Source organism: Conger conger, chromosome 17, assembly GCF_963514075.1.
Source record: "Conger conger chromosome 17, fConCon1.1, whole genome shotgun sequence".
In the NCBI taxonomy this organism is placed as follows: Eukaryota; Metazoa; Chordata; class Actinopteri; order Anguilliformes; family Congridae; genus Conger; species Conger conger.
The window spans coordinates 15,461,417-15,473,344 of record NC_083776.1 but is presented as its reverse complement, the minus strand read 5'-3'; the positions used below and the strand labels follow the sequence as shown (position 1 = coordinate 15,473,344).

Here is an 11,928-nt window from a genome sequence, read left to right as displayed (position 1 = left end):
CTGCCCAGGAAACCTGTTCCGTATGTATCAAACTGCCGGGCTAGAACCGCAGTACGCATGTGATCTAGGTGACTCACCACAAGCTGCGCTTATGTTAGTGCGTATGCATTCAGTGGTGGATCCCGCAAATAAAGGATAGATATTATAAGTTTGGCTGATTATGTATTCCGTTGAATTTACAAAAATTCCCGCAAATTAACCAATTGTACCTGAAATGTCTCCGTCTCTAAAGAGCAGGGGTAAACTGAGACACAAGACAGAAACAGAGATCTAGGCTGTGAAGATATACTGAAATAATCTTTGCAGCAAGACCACTATTTCAACCCCCAGAGCAAGAAATCATCAAACAGATTATTAATAGTAAATATTATTTAATGATGTCAGCCAATCAATAATTAAGGCTGGTTGTTTGTCAGAAAATATTTACAAAATAATTTATCAAATTAAGCAATATCTCATGCAAAGCAATTGGAAGCGACTGGAATATCATGCTCAACTGTAGTGACAGTAACTGAAGTAAAATCAATGTCCATCACAGAAAGAGCGTGCGTTTGTTTTGATTAGTTATCATCGAAAACAATCGCGGAGAAGAAGCTGGGAATTAAAGGGACCGCCAAAAAAATAGAAAATCACCTGTGACTTCCATGACAAACACCCAGCCATACAAATAATTACACTTCTGGGAGAAATAACAGATGTAGTGGAGCCTCCCACACGACGTTCCCATTCTGTCCCGGCAATAGTGAAGCTCATTGCAAAGATACATGCAGAATATACGCTTTTACGATAAATGGTTATCACCACACGCAGTGAAAATATTCAAAGCACTAAACACGTGTTTTAACTGCGCGGTTTAAGATCTGCCTATTTTGCAAAATGCGGTTCCGAGGCAGTCCCGTTCACTGATTACGTAATAAGCTGTAGCTCATTTGTGTGTAATTTTGTTTTGTTTTTAAATCATTGTAATTCACAAAAACAGCAATATACTTCTTCTTTTTTAAACATTGAACTCACTCTCACAATTTTAGCAAGCTTTTTTGTCAGAGTCTAGGCTCCTAAAAAGGTGAAGGTTCTTTTCTTCATATGGCTTTAAACGTTAAATTCAGCTAATAGGATAGTAAGCAATCCCTAAGGACATTATGTGTGGGCATCTTGAGATAAGAATAACTTAATTAATTTCAGCTAAAATCTGGTTAACATTTTGTGCATTTGGAGTGACCGTAATGTGGTGTTTTTGGTGTGTTTTTATTTTATTTATATACTAAAATTTGTATTCTTGTCCTCCTTGCTTTGAGGTCTTATTCATTGTTATCATGTGGTTCTCATGCAGTTCTCATGCAGTTGATACTGATGTCCATCTAGGTTGAGATCCACAATAAGCTATGGTCAGCGCTTGATTTTCCATGCTTGAAAGCAAAGCTCCTTGAGATTTTTTATTTTGAAAACCAGGAGAATAAGAACTTTGTTGGGAGGCATCATTATCACACTTCTCAGTCTCAGTCTGTTTTGACTCTGATGCACATGTAACTGCAGCTGGGAAATAAATAAATTTACACTGATTACAGACTGTCGCCTGTATTTTTATGTTTTTTCACTTTAATTGAATGCCTGACTGCTGTTTGGTTATACTCAGTTGTCTCTTCCACCATTACTAAACCTTGATATTATTTTATTACTTATTACTTACTTCACTGCTATAACTGGACGCTAGCTATCACATGTACACATTGACAGCATCAAATGAGTAAGTTTTCAATGTGTTTCTGTGCACGTGTAGGCTATTTTGGCATTTTTTTGTATCTAAACCGTCGTGTTAGTTGGTATGGTTGGACGCTAATGTTTAAGCGTATGTGCCTTATGCCGTAAGTGCGGTAAAGTTCAATATTCGATTTTCGGACTCAATAGCTCTTTAAGAAAACACTGTGCACAGTGCTCAAAATAACTGTTTGTTAATCAATGGAGCCCAGTGAACGCGGTGCAACCCTTTTTTAATCGCACTTTTAATACAACAATATATTTCGTCATTAGCTTCAAAATGACAATGGTAAAACATTCCAGAACAACTGCGTTATGATGTGGGACCGTACAACATTAAGGCATAACATTTCAGTTACCCATTAGGCACATTATTTATTCTTAAACAATATTTATATGTTCGCAACGAATTGTAATTTTTAGGCCATCTGAAAAGTGCTTCATTGTCTGAAAAATGGTGATCAAGTAAAATAATGAAATAATCGCTTTTTAACCACAGGGCTGAGAGTATTCAGACAATGTATTTAGGATCAAGAGGATGCCCCCAGGCGTTCATGTTTGAGTTTTTACAGATATTTAAAGTATTATATTAATATTTCAATAGCTTAAAGGTCACATAACCAATTGACTCCAAACCAATGCCAATTCAACTATTAATTCCACACAGGGTACACCCCTTTCTATTGTCAATCTGTCCGTCTTTATGTTTTATTTAAAGGGAAATAATAGTATTTCAGCAAGCTGATTGGTTGGCTTTATAATAGCAGCCACAACTTTCAAACACACACAACTTTTTGAAGTAAAGCATCTTGTGTAACCCCGACTGAAAGCAAATGCTTCCAGGCATTGTCTTGCTGGTTGACGGCTTGCCTATTTTCATCTTATCTCAAAATGTCGGTGGATGGTTGGTGGTTCCAGTATAGCCACAACAAGATCAGTGCAGCTGTTGGGCCTTTGAGCAAGGCCCCAAACTTAGTTTAGCCCCCTGCTTAGTCTAATCAGCTGTAAGTCGCTTCGCATAAAAGTGTCAACTAAATGACGCCAAACGTCAAATTTCCTTTGCAACCCAAATCTTGGCACAATGTGATGTGCATTTGATTGATCTACACTGCAGGACACAGGTATGCCAGTGAGGGAATTCTAATTTTGTGATAGAATTGATGATGATGATGATGATGATGATGATGATGATGATGATGATTTCAAAAACAGGCATCACTTCACATTTCTCAGGAAATAAATCACAAAACAAAAAATATCCTACTACAAAGTCACAGATTACATCTGTTGGTCATGTTTTTGGCACCCTTTGTCCCTCATGAATATCCATTGCCAACACTAGGGTAGTGGGGCAGCAGTGTCTCCCACTGTCTGCACAGTGTGTGTGTGTGTGTGTGTGTGTGTGTGTATGCCTCACTGTCTGCACAGTGTGTGTGTGTGTGTGTGTGTGTGTGTGTGTGCCACACTGTCCACACAGTACGTTTGTGTGTGTGTGTGGATGCCTCACTGTCTGCACAGTTGTGTGTGTGTGTTTGTATGTACTCAGTGAGCACTTTATTAGGTAGACCTGTACACCAGCTAAATGCATAAAAGCATGCTGATTTGGTCAAGAGGTTCAGCTGCTTTTCAGACCAAATGTCAGAATGGGGGAGAAATGTAATCTAAGGTGACTTTTTGGCTTTTGACAATGATTGTTGGTGCCAGACAGGGTGGTTTGAATATCGGAGAAACCTCTGATCTACTGGGATTTTCACACACAACAGTCTCTAAACTCTGCAGAGAATGGAGCGAAAAACTAAAAATATCCAATGAGCAGCAGTTCTGCAGACAAAAATGCCTTGTTAATTAGAGAGGTCAATGGAGAAGGACCAGACTGGTCAAAGCTGACAGGAAGATGACAGTAATGCAAATAACAAAACATTACAACAGTTGTATGCAGAAGAACATCTGTGAACACACAACGTGTCAAACCTCTAACTGGATAGGCTGCAGCAGCAGAAAAATAAAGTGATACATAATAAAGTGCTCACTGAGTGTATATGTCTCACTGTTTGCACAATTGTGTGTGTGTGTGTTGCATTTTTGTAGGTGTCAAAAGAGCCATCCCAATGCCTCACATATGAGTGGAAGGAGCTACATGCTTGAACACTTGACATTTTCTGAAGTTAATATATAGCAATTTTAAATAAATTTTAGAATGTTCTATTTTCTTTGTGCTATGGACCAAGGCACAGGTTGAGTCTCTAGCGTAGACCTGGCGCGGACACGCCATTTAAATGAAGTACTCCTTGTTGCCGTCGTCCATGGAACCTTCCAGTCCTGGATCTCTCTTCAGTGCGGCGTCAGGAGTCTCTGGGCGCTCTGTGCCTTTGGCTTCGTTGGTACGGTAGGTTCCCTTGCGCTGGTGTATGTAACGGAGAAGCACAACGGCCAGGCAGATCAGCACCAGGATCACCGCGGCGATCACCCCTGGGGAGGGTGAGGTCGCAATTCAGGCACAACATAGAACAGAACTGGAGGAACAGCCACTTCATGATTACTTAAAGCCATTTAGCCAACAAATGTGTTCCATGCTGTATCAGCATAATTTACAGCTGAATCTAGTCCCACCCCCCAATTGCCATAGAGATCCATTCAAAATTTAGTGAACAACTCAGATAATAATCCATACTGTATTTTATGTTCAAGCTATTTCAATACATGTATTCTCATGTTTCAATGTTTTTTAATGAGGAATTAATGTCATTCCATCACAGACAGATGGCAATTAGCTGTCACAAGTCACAATTATAAGGTGCCCCTGCAAAATTCATTAGTGCCCCTGCAAAAAACATCCATTGTATTTGACAGGTATGAGGTGCTTCTCCTTGTATGCATTCCGTTTTGTTGCCAAAAATGTTGATGGTTCACTATGTGGCCTCATACAGGCATAACTGTTTTTTTCATAGATCAATCAATGTCTGAATTATCTGTTACACATATCTATTTAAATTATTCAGACACCAGCAGAGTTGAGGAAATGACATTGCAATTCTTCAAAACAGCCACCAGATGGTGATATAAATTGCATTTTGAACTTTTGGTCTGTTGCGCACATCCTAGCTTGAACTGCAATATTACAGGTTTCTGAGAGTTGATATTGGTCTGACTGTCACAGGCATCAGCAGTAACCCCCCCGCCCTTCCAAAACAGAAAATGAAAAAAAATAAAAATAAAAACAATGTACTAATTACCAGACTTGTGATGGTCAAGCACCTCGTTTCTGTTATGAATTGACCGTTCTTTGGCTTTCCCCATGCTGATGGATGACAAAGGGATTTTGCATACATGTTACCTCATTTTTGTACTCTAGTGAAACAGGAAGTGATAGAATGATACAATATAGTTCCATTAGACTGAGATGAGCTAAATTAAGTAAAATTGTATTGCCAAAATAGGTTTTCACTTTGTTTGATTTTATTTACAAAAATTGTTAGGGGTGCCAACCTTATACCTGTGGTATTCAGAAAACATGAGATTCAGAAAACATGAGAGCAAATGTGTTGAAATAAAAGGATATAGCTTTCCCCAACATAAGATATAGATAATCGTTTGTGTTGCTATGGAATCCCCGCCCTGCATGCATATGTGCAGCTCTGGCTCCTGACATTGTCCTTTCCCAATAGAGGGGGTTTGCACACCATGGACACTGCTGGCTCTCTCTGGAGCTTTTGAGCAGAAGAAGAATAACATTGTGTTTTCTCCTCCAGCAGAAAGTGAGGCCTGCTGAATGCTCATAACTCATAGCAGGGCGGTAGGATCTTGCTCCTGTGATGCCCCTGTGTAGGACCGTCTTATTTATTTGGAAATAATATATATGGAAATAATATATTTATTTTGTGTTGCTTTGGAAATATGTTTCTATGGAAATAATATATACTCTGTTGGGACTTTCAGCCACACCCTTGAAAGCTTGAGTTGACAAGGGACGCAGCATCTTTCGATGGTTGCTCACCAGTCGACCAACAGGAAGACGGATTACACAGCATTTATAAAGCCGGTGGGAAGACTTTATTAATTCGACAAGACTTGTTCTACAAAACCCAAGCATTGGATTCGGCTGCCACGGACAAAGTCGTGTTACTGTATGTGAGTTACTTTCTGCATTCCTTGGCAATCGACAATCAAGATGCAAGACAGCAAGGTAAAACTGCACTTTTTGCTCAGATGAGCAGACATTTAATACACAAGAGAGGAGAGTGATTGTTTATTGTGTTTGAAATGGTTCAAATGTACAGTAATGTGCAGTGATGATTATACACCACCACGTTTGTCTAAAATGGGTCCTAATATATTACTTCTTCAAAATGTTTTGGTGAAAATGTATTGATCAATACTATTGTGGGCAAACAGAACAAAAAAATTCATTCCCACAATTACATTGGGGGCGACACTGGCTCAGGTGGTAAGAGCAGTCGAGAAAGCTTCAATTGTACAGCGCTTTGGATAAAGGCGCTATATAAATTCCAACCATTTACCATTTACATTGGGGTAAAAGTATGGCTAATAAACAGAAACACTGAAAATTATAATATATTTTTTAATTTACATTTTTCTTTTTTGACTTTTGCATAGCAAGAATGAAGGCTCATTCCATGATTGTTGATGCTAAACAACTTGTTTAAACTGGCTTGAAGAAACATTATTCTGCAATATTACTTCTGATGGTCAGCTGTCCCTGTATTTAAGGTAACACAAACTTTGAGCAGTGTCACAGTGTTAAACACGATGGCACGACGGAAGGAGCTCTCTGAGATTGTTCGTAGCCGCATTGTAGCCTTACATGATGCCGGTTGGTCACTTGATGAAAATAATCTTCTGATGACATAAATGTTATGACTTGGCCCACTCAAAGTGCAGACCTTAATCCAATTGAGCAAATCTGGGATTTGCTGGATAAATACATCTGTTGTAACATCGAAAGAATCTCTTTGGAATGAGCTTCAAACCATATGGAATGGTTTAACAAGTGAAGACATATAAAAAATATGTGAACGATTAAATGCAAAGCAAAGGGTTTTGGCCACACTAGATATTGAATCTTTTCTCCAAAAGAGACTAATATATTGTCTTATCTGTTTACTTATTTTCATCTACATGAACCAATGTTACATGAAATAAATACTTGAATAGTACTTGGTTTATGATTTATTCTTCATTGTGTTAAGTGTATAATCATCACTGCACACTACTGTATTCATGACCTTCTACAGCACTACTTGTGTGTTACCCTTTCTCTATATTTGCTGTATGTACAGTGTTGTGCAAAAGTCTTATGCACTTGTAAAAAAAAGTCTGTAAAGCGAAGATGCTTTCAGAATAATGAAATTAAAAGTTTCTAAATATTGAAAAATGTATTATAAACAGTAGTAAACAGTTAAACTAAATCAATATATATTTTGACCACCATTAACCTTTAAAACCACATCAAATCTCTTAGGTAAACTGTCTTGTGCTTGAATCAGAAAATTGGCTGGTAGGTTGTTTTTAGCAACCTCCGTAACATTTAATCTTTTGAATAATTAATGTCTGTCTCAAATTTGTTATTTTCTACTGACAAACTAATGTAGAAAACATTAATCTAGGCTTTAGCACACTACTGTATTTCATGTCAATAAAGAAAACTCAAGTTGAACTCAATATGGATTGGTCTTCTGCATTTTCCTTTGCTATGATTCCTCACATCCTTATAGGTGTTCAATGACCCTATCCACGGCCATATTGAATTGCACACTTTGCTGGTGAGCATTATTGACACACCTCAGTTCCAGCGTCTGCGCCACCTCAAGCAGCTGGGAGCCACAGACTTTGTTTATCCAGGAGCCTGCCACACCCGCTTTGAACACTCTATTGGGTACGTCATGTTCCCTTTAAAAGGGCTCAAGTGCCATTTAGGTCTTGCATGGCAAAGGTTTTTATTACCTTAACCAATTTTAATATTTTATTATTTCGGAAATGTTCAATTAATAGCATTTTTACGACAGTCGTGAATGAAGCATGAAACATAACAATTATGCATTGAAAATTAAAAGCAGGGTATGATTTGGCAGCTCTTAAAAGTGTCACAGTAAGTATATTTTTTGAGTGTGGGTCAAGAGCTTATAGCACAGAGTAGCAGTGTGTGCTAGTTGTCAAGAAGGTGAGTTTGTAACCAAATGATTTGATTCCCAGGATGGGCCTCTAAAATCCTATCATTGAAAATTGGCATCTAGCTGTGTAAATTGGGTGGATCCACTGGGTGGATCCAATTTGCCTCTGGGTATCCACTTACCAAATAATGTCCTGTAAACAATGTAAAAGAATGTGGTCTTTCTGGCAGGGTGTGCTACCTGGCAGGAGAACTGATGAATGCCCTGAAACTGCGCCAGACTGAGCTGAATATTACTGAGAACGACATACTGTGTGTCCAGATAGCAGGACTGTGCCATGACCTTGGTATGTTTCACAGGCCCTCCGTCAATACATCTTCCTCTTACCCTAAACAGTTGGTATTGTCAGGGACCAGAACAGTAACCTAGTCGCGAGACCACAGGAGTAAGCTTTCAAGTCTTAATTTTCTTTGCAGCAGAGTAAACAGGCGAAGGTCGATAGCCAGCAAAAGGTAGCAACAGAGAACAGGCAGTTTGTAAACGAGAGTCCATGCAATGGGTTGGTACACCAGCAAACCGATATATCAGGAGTAATCCAATATGAAGTCAAAGTCACAGGGAACGGGTTGATAACACATGGGCAGTCCAAAAAAAAACAGAATCCGGAAACAAAAACCAAGAAGCCAAACAGGGGCGAAAAACTTTGGAGGATAAATCTAGAGCTGGAGACAAAACAGGCCGTAATGGCGATCAATCAGAAATGAGAAAGTATGGTCAGGACACACAACAATCTGGCAACAAAGGACAGAAACAAAGGGAGTTTAATACATGGACAAAACAAGCATGATAATGAGGAACAGGTGAGTGGAATGACAGGATACAGAAAGGAAGTACATATAAGGACTGGGAAGGCGGAGACACTAAATAAAACACAGATGAAATTAATGAATGAATGGAATAACCAGGAAACAGACTAAGGTAAAGCTATGGAAAAGCTAACAACTTAGAGAAAAACTGACAATGAAAAACAGAGAACCTGACAGGTAAGTAAATATAATGCAAGTCAGTTTCCCTCACCAGTACAGGGAATGCACTGCAATACAATTCTGTTATTGTCCCTCGAAGGGCAATTTGCAGAAAGATTTAAAAGAACACAGAACACACAAGTTGAAAGAACACTTAAAATGACAGGTCTAAGGTAGTCAGCAATACATTCACTCACCAAGCACTTTATTAGGAACATCGTTACTTTATTACACCTACATACTCATGCGATTATCTGATCAGCCAATTGTGTGGCAGCAGTGCAATGCATATAATCATGTAGATATGGATCAGGAGCATCAGGTAATGTTCACATCAACCATCAGAATGATATAAAATGTGATCTAAATGACTTTGACTGTGGAATTATTGGTGGCAGACAGGGTGGTTTGAGTATCTCAAAAACTGCTGATCTCCTTGGATTTTCACACACACTAGTCTCTAGAGTTTGCAAAGAATGGTGCAAAAAAAAATAATCCAGTGAGGAGCAGTTCTGCAGACATAAATGCCTTGTTAATGAGAGGAGAATGGCCAGACTGGTCAAAGCTGACAGGAATGTGACAGTAATGCAAATAACCACACATTCTAACAGTGGTATGCAGAAGAGCATCTCTGAACACACAGCACTAAGTGAATAGGCTACAGCAGTAGAAGTCTAAAAAATAAGTCTAATAAATACTGTATAAAGTGCTCAGTGAGTGTAGACCTATAGCCATAAAGTTAATAAACTGAATATGCACAAGTTCTCAAAGTTAATATTAAGTTTATATAATATGTAGGGTGCATTATCAGGTTGAAATAAATAAAAAGTATGATTACTTGTGCTTGTTCGGCAGATTAATGGTTCTCTTATACTTGAGCTTGGGTACCCTGAATCCACGCCAAGTTGGACGGACCTCAAGCTTACTGTTCACCACATTCTCAATTTTCATCTCCTGCAGCCCAACCATAGTTTTCATTCCATTCCAAGCCAATCTCAAATTTGAACCAAGCCTACCCTCAATTTTTTTCCTTTGACATTGATGGTTTCTCTTTCGGCAGCCTCATCATTGGAATGCTCTTTGGCCAATAAACCCTCCAGTGACTTATTAACCTAAGGCTAATTGTTGGGATAAATCTTCGCTAGTTTTGAAGAAATCACAGCATCCTCACAAAAAGCAACTGTAAACCACATACAGTATGTGAGTTCATCAATATTGTCAGAAGAATCCTGACGCATTCAGAATCCTGTCCAGTCGAAACAGCCCTGTTGGTGCTGGGTGCGGTTATCTGTCTAGACGTCCTCAAATCTGTGTCCGTGTCTGAGCCATAACATGCATCTTCTGTCAGGTTGAAACGGAACACTAATTAGCCTACACTGTCTGTTGATTTGCATCTCTTTCCTTATTGAAGTTGGAGGATAATGTAGTCACGTTATTGATTGATTTTGTTGCTATTTTTAAAGGTCTGCTATAAGGAGCGTCATCTTCCCTATTGTAATATATTTTATTATTCTTTCGGTTTTATTTTTCCCCAATTGTTATCGTATATATTTTTATTCTGAGTGACAGTTCTTATCCCCTCTTTCATCTCTCTTGCTGTGGTCAGGACATGGCCCTTTCTCCCACACGTTCGATGGAATGTTCATCCCAAAAGCACGCCCGGGTTTCAGATGGACGGTATTTTTCAACTTCTACTCTTTTGTGTCCTGTTCTTTTGTTGCCTGTATTTTTGCTTTTACATTATTCTACAAACCACACAATGCGTATCGGTTTATGCTGGTGCTTATGCTTATGCTTATCCTTCATTCTGTCTGTCCGTCTGTCTGTCTGTCTGTCTGTCTGTGCGTGCCCTAGCATGAGGATGCGTCTGTGAAAATGTTAAATTACCTGATCGAGGTAAACAATCTGGAGCCAGTGATGAAGCGTCATGGGCTGAAGCTGTCTGAGGAACAGATCACCGAGACGGAGCCTTCCGATTTGGTGTTTATTGAGGAACTGATCGCCGGACCCAGGGTGGACTCTTCCAACGAGGTGGAACCTTCCAGCGAGGTGGACTCTTCCAGCGAAGTGGAACCTTCCAGCGAGGTAGAACCTGGGGCAGACTGTAGAAAAGTGGTTGAGGTAAATGACTGGGATAGGCAAGGTTGGTGGTTCTAATCCCAGTGTAGCCACCATAAGTTCCACACAGCCATTGGACCTTTGAGCAAAGCCCTTAACCCTGCATTGCTCCAGGAGAGGATTGTCTCCTGCTTAGTCTAATCAACTGTACGTCATTCTGGATAAGAGCGTCTGCCAAATGCCGATAATGTAATGTAACCCAAACACACAGGCCTGCTCTCTATTCTTACATATCTCTTCTCTAGTGGCTTTTTCTGTTCTAGGTTCCAAATATTGTTCTTACTTTCTCATCTCTGCAGTGGCCATATAAAGGAAGAGAGAAAGAAAAATCTTTCTTGTATGAGATTGTGGCCAACCACAAGAATGGAATTGATGTGGACAAGTTCGATTATCTTGCTCGGTGAGTGATTTTGGGAGAAGTGCACTTTATGGAAATTCTGGGGCTGATATCAATATCTTCTCATACCCGAGGCTGATTTCCTGCAACAAAGTTCCCACCTTCTGCACAACAAGAAAGATATAGTGGTGCTCGAAAAGGTTCAAAGAAGGGCAACCAGATTGACATCAGAAAGATTCAAGATGCTTAATCTCTTTAAGATTGGTAAAGGGAGATGTAGGGGTGTAATAAGGACCCATTACTCAGACTTCATGGGGACTAATAAGGAAAGCTAGATCATGAGACTTAGGGGTGATTTGATTGAGGCTTTTACATTTCTTAAAGGGATTAACTAAGTGAAGTACAGGCAATTATTCAGGAGTTTGGTTAGCAGAACGAGGGGGCATATTTGGAAATGAGAAAATAATTCCAAAAAAAAAAATTCACAGAGAGTATGTGGAATAGCTTGCCAGGACATAGTGTAGTGGAGCCAGAAACATAGGGTTTTGAAGGCCAGGATTTATAA

The 11,928-nt window shown here is 39.3% G+C and overlaps 1 pseudogene; it reads left to right on the top strand.

The window, feature by feature from the left end:
- Nucleotides 1-7,484: 7,484 nt before the first annotated feature.
- Nucleotides 7,485-11,928, top strand: part of LOC133116925 (deoxynucleoside triphosphate triphosphohydrolase SAMHD1-like) — a 31,070-nt pseudogene continuing 26,626 nt past the window's right edge.